This window comes from Zalophus californianus, chromosome 8 (assembly GCF_009762305.2).
Source record: "Zalophus californianus isolate mZalCal1 chromosome 8, mZalCal1.pri.v2, whole genome shotgun sequence".
Taxonomy (NCBI): domain Eukaryota; kingdom Metazoa; phylum Chordata; class Mammalia; order Carnivora; family Otariidae; genus Zalophus; species Zalophus californianus.
Genome location: NC_045602.1, coordinates 31,496,285 through 31,502,601, shown reverse-complemented (window position 1 = coordinate 31,502,601; position 6,317 = coordinate 31,496,285). Strand labels below are relative to the sequence as shown.

General features: G+C 38.4%; 1 long non-coding RNA gene across 1 annotated transcript; it reads left to right on the top strand.

Annotated features, from left to right (window-relative positions):
* Window positions 1-1,297: 1,297 nt before the first annotated feature.
* LOC113937595 lies at window positions 1,298-5,840 on the top strand. Its single transcript, XR_003524649.2, has 3 exons — window positions 1,298-1,435; window positions 3,788-3,903; window positions 5,009-5,840. It is a non-coding gene; the product is annotated as an uncharacterized LOC113937595 (long non-coding RNA).
* Window positions 5,841-6,317: the final 477 nt, after the last annotated feature.

Genomic DNA, 6,317 nt, shown 5'->3' with positions numbered 1-6,317 from the left:
GGCCTAATCTCTAGGTTCTAAGTATACAGGTTGTTCCTGTAAGTGCTGAAAGCCAGAAAAGGAATTTAACAAAAGCCCTTGAGACTGGCTATAAGGCTCCCTTTGTTCCTACCTCCCAGGGCTCCATTATCAGCTCTGCCTGCTTCAGGCCTTCCTACACAATGTGCTTTGCGGGTGTACCCTAGACTGCTTATTACCAAGGAATCCATGTCTCCTGGACAGCAGCAGACTTTTTTAAACCGTGAAGCCCTTTAACCTCTAGTATCTAGAAGATACTACCAAATTTAGAGAGAAATTACAAAGAATATTTGACTATATTTACACAACCTTCCCTTCACAGAGGAAACAAATGACCAGAATTTCTCATAGGCCCTCCTACAAATGATCTGCAAAAGGCTAATAATCAGGGCTAATAGAAGTCAAGGTTAGTTGCATACCCAGGAAAAAGGCTTTTGTTAAAATGCTTTATATTGACTATATAGGCAAAAATCTTTTGGTTCCCATTTTAGTTAAAAATTTCCCTGATAAAAAGAAGCAAATTTAGCTTAAAAGGTGGGCCAGGGGAGCCTGGGTGGCTCCATCGCTTAAGTGTCTGCCTTGGGCTCAGATCATGATCCCACGGTCCTAGAATCGAGCCCCACATCGGGCTCCCTGCTCAGCGGGAAGCCTGCTTCTCCCTCTCCCACTCCCCCTGCTTGTGTTCCCTCTCTCACTCTCTCTCTCTCTGTCAAATAAATAAATAAAATCTTTAAAAAAATTAAAAAAATAACAAAAAAATCAAAGGTGGGCCAGTCCTTTGATATTCAGGCTGTGATTTTTTTTATCTTTGGGGACTTAGGGGCAACTGTCTTTATTTTACAAATCTCTACAAAACCGAAATGCAATTTAGAAACAAGTCAAAGCCCACCTATCTTTACCAATCTCCAAAACTCACCTAGTCTTCTCAAAAATGTTTGTGGATGTTATAAAATATCAGGATACTGAAACAAAATTGTGCTGTACTTAAAAAAAAAAAAAAGTAAATTTTAAATAGCAATTATCCTGAAACTCTAGGGGAAAAAAATTTTTTTTTTACTTTCTTTCTCTGTCCCTTGAAATTATAACTCTTATCATGTCTTTGAAATATAAACACAGCTCACAGTCTCCTGAGATTGAAGGAAAGAAGGGGGCGGGGGGGGTGTGGGGAAGAGGCCCTTTTTTTTTTTTAAAGATTTTATTTCTTTATTTGACAGAGAGAGACACAGCGAGAGAGGGAACACAAGCAGGGGGAGTGGGAGAGGGAGAAGCAGGCTCCTGGCTGAGCAGGGAGCCCGACGCGGGGCTCGATCCCAGGACCCCGGGATCATGACCTGAGCCAAAGGCAGACACTCAACCAGCTGAGCCACCCAGGAATCCACTTTGGAAAAAAAACTTGGGTACTTTCTGTCTTTGTGAGGTAAACTACCTCCCCTGCCCCCTTCCTTCTCTAGAACCTAAGAGCCATTCTTTGAAATGCAAACTTCAGGGAGGAGTTTTTCACGGGGTGAGGGAAATATTTGGAAACTGGGCCTATAATGTCCTCTCCACAAATATTAGTAAAAAAGCAAAAGCTGTAAAAGATTTTGTTTGCATCTTGTCCTTGTATTTTTGTGTGTTGTATATTGTAAGTGTGAAATATTTTCTCTATCTCCGGATGGTACTGCTAAAATTAATTTGTAAAAGAGGTCTATTTTAGTTGGTTTGAAGGCAAACACTTGTAAGGATTGGGCATTCTAAAACTCAGAAAGCTAGAAACTAACCCAAGTGTTTTCCAGGTTCATGTGATTTTGGGAAAATGTCTGAAATGAAAGCTAATTTAAGGTTGCTGGTTTAATTAAAATAGACATATCTTTAGAGTTATTAGCATTAAATATAAAACTTTCATTCTGCTTGTGTTTACTAAAAGTCAGAGAAGTACATGTTAACTCTCTTGCTATATTTGTCAGGAAAAAAAAAACCCTTAGAATAATGGCTGACTTTGTCTAATGCCTCATGAAGTTTTGTGGGTAGTCTAAGCATAATTGTTAGGAGCCAGTGAATTAAGTAGGTGTCAGTAAGATAAAAAAGTTTGTAGGCAAACTCTTAAATAGTTCTGAAATCTTTGGTAACCTAGAACTTTAAAGTGTTGCTAAGTTAAATGGAGAGTAAATTTAAATTCATTGATTATCCTGATCATTTCAAATGAGATCAAATAATGAACATTAAATACTGAAAATAACTTATCTACTTTTGTCTTATTACAGAGAAACTCGAGATAAATTTGGGTCTGTTTGTAAACATGTTTTATGCTTTATCAACAGATTATATTATGAAAAAGTGCATGTTCTTGAAAATTATGAAATATATTCATAAATTTGCCAATCTGAAAAGTTCTGGTAGAGGAGACAATGCACAATTTCTTACTATTTAGTTTTCACTAAAAATTAAGGTTTCTAAGCATGAAGAATTCTGATAAATGTAATTAAGACTACTGGAGTTAAGGGAGATAATTCTGTATGCAAAGAAGGTAAGATATGTGTTTTTGGTAAGAAAAGAAAAATCTTTGTTGAAGGAAAAGAAAATAATTTTGTCCTAAAGTGAGACTAGTTATTTAAAGAGGGAAAACATAGGACAAAATCTGACTGTAAAAAAGAAAGTTGCAGAAAGTTTATGGAAAAAGAATCTTTGGAAAAAAATTTTGTGCATGGTCAGTACTGGCTAAGATTAAGATAAATTGAAGTAAATAAACACTGAGGCAAAATTAAAATTTTGTTTTCTCTCTGTGAAAAGGACAGAATTTCCTTAAACTATGGGTCTGCACTTAAAGAGAAACTGTAAACAAAAGTTTTCTTTATCTTTTAAGTTATCTGCCTAAAAAAACAATGATCTGTATTGTCAAACTAATCTCCTAAATTTATCAGGTCTTTGATTACTTTAGAAAACCGAGTCTTAGTATTTATTAAAAGAGCTAAATTTTGTTCACAGCTATGTTACCTGTTTGAAATCTCTTACTGTCATTTTGTTTACATGGATCATTTGATATCGTTTCATAGGGATTTGTGATCGTATTTAATCAATTTTGATTGATATTTTTTGCCATATTTCCAAAAATCAAATTCTAAAAGGAAGTTTTTGACCACAATCTAACTGAACCTTTCCAGGGGGCCCCTGGAACTCTTCAAAAACAAGTTTTTGAGAAATTAAAATAATTAGGTTTATTTGGTGTGTTAAATTACATGGGAAGCATTGTCTAATAAGTGATAGTAAAGCCACTTAGGTGACATTTATGTAGATATATTATTAAAATCAGTCTGTGTGTGTGTTTTAAATCAGTGTTCTAAAAAGTATGTGAAATGCCTAGAAATCTGATGTCCTGGTATGTTATTATCTTGACCTGTTGTAGGTCATAGAACTAACCAAATTTCCTTGTCAATTGCATTGTGAACTCTAATCAGATCTTTAACTGTGGCCATTTTTAAGACTTTTATTATTTCCCGACAGTTATACTTTTACTCAGATGCTTTTTATAAAAGCTTCCTGCAAATGTGCTTTATCTTCAGGGAGGTGCATGGAAAGAACTCTGAGTACAGGTTTCTGATAACCTCAAGACCATAAAACTGAACTAGGTTAAAAAAAAAAAATCCAGAACTAGTGAAAAAATTGGATTCAAGCAGAACAAGAATTAATAATCACATGGGACCTGAATAAACTGAGGAGGATAATTATAATTTTTATGACTTTTTGTTGGAAACATTGCTGACTTTAAAAAAAATACTGTTTTTTTTTCCAGATTGAAGAAAACTTTTTCTCTTAGGCTAACTGACAGCAATTTGATAAAATATACCTTCGTGAATAAATTGAAACGTTTATCTTTTCTCCCTACCCGCCAGAATTCAGAAATTCTCAGTGAGTAGTCTTATATTTTTATGTCAATATATTTATTTGCCTAAGTTCAATAAGAATTTGTTCTCTTTATGACAGGACACAATTGGAAATCTTAGTTATGTCACCAAGGGTTTGGCAGCAATGTCATGTTTGAGAGAGACACGCATAGTCTCAGATATAAACAGACAGCTTTAAGGAACTAAGGTTGACTTTATGGAGCCAATAAGGCCCCTTGGAAATATCAGCATGGTGCCTTGCTTACAGAGTTCCCAGCAGGCTTACCAGGTGAGTAAAGAAGGTCACTTCCTGATAGGTGCAGGGAGTTCAGGATATTTTGGAACCTTGAGAAGAGAGGAATTCACCCAAATCTGTAAGTATTGCAGATGAAATCAGATGGCAGGTATTTGGCTTGGCTTCTGACCTCGAGAGGTTATTAAAAGTTCATTCTAGGGATTCCTTATGAAAAGTTCCAGCAAAGCAGAGTTTAAAAAGCCTATATGGTCAACCACTATTGCTGCATTTATGTAAATAATCAGACCAAGTTTGGGGGGGGTTGTTTTTGTTTTGTTTTGAAATGAGACTTATTTTGCAAATAAATTAGTGTTAATTTGGCTATCTTCGGTAAAAATGAGGGTGATTATAGAGAGAATGTGTTTCCATAACACACCTTTGTAAATACTAGATTTTAACAACTATTCATCATACGCTGGACTAGATCCTCATTTCTTCCAGTGTCCTCCAAAGCCTGGCTCCAACTCTCCAAATTAACATTTTTGATTGTTCTCTGATCTTTCAGAGTTGGAATCATTTGAGAACTAAAACTTCCCTTTTTCCTAAGGCTTGCAAACTTAATATAAACGATGTGATGTAAATTTCAGAGAAATCGCCACAGTAGCTCATGTGTAGATGATCTTTGTGCCTCTTGCTCTGGGGCCACTCAAAGGATCACCAGAGACATTTAGCGACAAACCAAGAAAATCCGATTGCCACAGCCTGCCCTCACTCTATGTGACGATGCTTCCAGCCTGACATCTAGAAGTCTTCTCAACTGGCTACCCTCAGAACTCGGAGACTGGTGTATAATTTGATCTAATCATTAGCCACTGCTTTTCTTTTGTTTCCGTAGATATGCCTCTTATTTAATACCTGATTACTCGGACCACAGGCAAACTTGGAGAGCATACCTGCATCACCACCTCCTGAAATGAGTTTAACTAAACTGACCTATTGTCAAGACCAAGGAGAGTGGTTCAGTGAGACAAAACAGTCTACCAGCTCAAGTTTTAACGTGTGAAACTTCAGGAAGTTTCAGAGGATGGAGCTGTAGGGGCCAAAGACAGGCCCCCCCCAAGATGGGCCACTTTGGCCTGAAGATTATCTTGAGCTGAAAGCAATTGAGACCCTGCGGGTTGAGAGAAACTCTTTGCCCTTCCTTTAACTACACAGAAGAATCTAAATTGGAAATCTTTCTCAGAAGAATGGTTATTACCAGAGATAAATTTTATCTGAGTGACCCATCTGTAGAGCAGGGCAAACATCTAATCACCAAACATCTGCTCTTTTTCTTACTGCCCTGTGCATTGCATTTCTTCCCTTCAAAGTCCCAGACTCTTACCCCTTCTCCTTAGTTCAGGAGGACATAGATATCTCATTATGCCTGCCTGTCTTTGAAATTTCCACGTCTGTGTGGATTCCCCATCAGTACACTATGAAATTTAATTTTCTCCTATAAATCTGTCTCATGTAAACCTGATTCTTGGTCCAGCTAGAAGAACCTTGGAGGGGACAGGAATTCTTGCTCCTTGACATTACTCTAAGGTAAACACTCTCTCCCATTTCACTATTCTCAAAATCTCCAAGAAAAGGTTTGAAACCCAAAGAATTGCCTCCAGGGCCCTGGGGCCTCAGAAAAAGGCCTGCTTCTCCTTGGGTCACATATGCAAGTTATCTAGCAGAATTCCACAAATAAAGCCAATTTCACATAGTGTTAATAAAACAGACATTCAGCTAATGGCACTTTTAGGGCAGAGGTGAAGGGACACAGGCTTGTGGTGTCACCATCTTTGCAGAAATTGTTGCTGGAGGTCAGGTCTGATACCACACGCCTTCCTGGCATTGCTGGTGGCTTTCCCAGCCCTCCTGTACGGCTCTCCTCAGCGTGAAGTCCCCTCCTCAGATTCAGAAAGGAGAACCCCCTCCCCACCCTGCTGCCTCCCCCCCACCCTCCCGCCACAAAGTCGTTCCTGTTGCCCTTCCATTTCTCCACTCGGTCTATGGACCTCAAGGCTGCCAGTCCTTCCACCCAAGCTGCCAGATGCTGTTCAGGAGCCCTCTTTCCTCCCCCAGGACCCCCTGCCCATCCGCCACAGGCCGCAGCTACCTGTCTCACCCCTCTCCTCATCTTGAAAGCCACCTGCGCCACGTTCACTCTCACT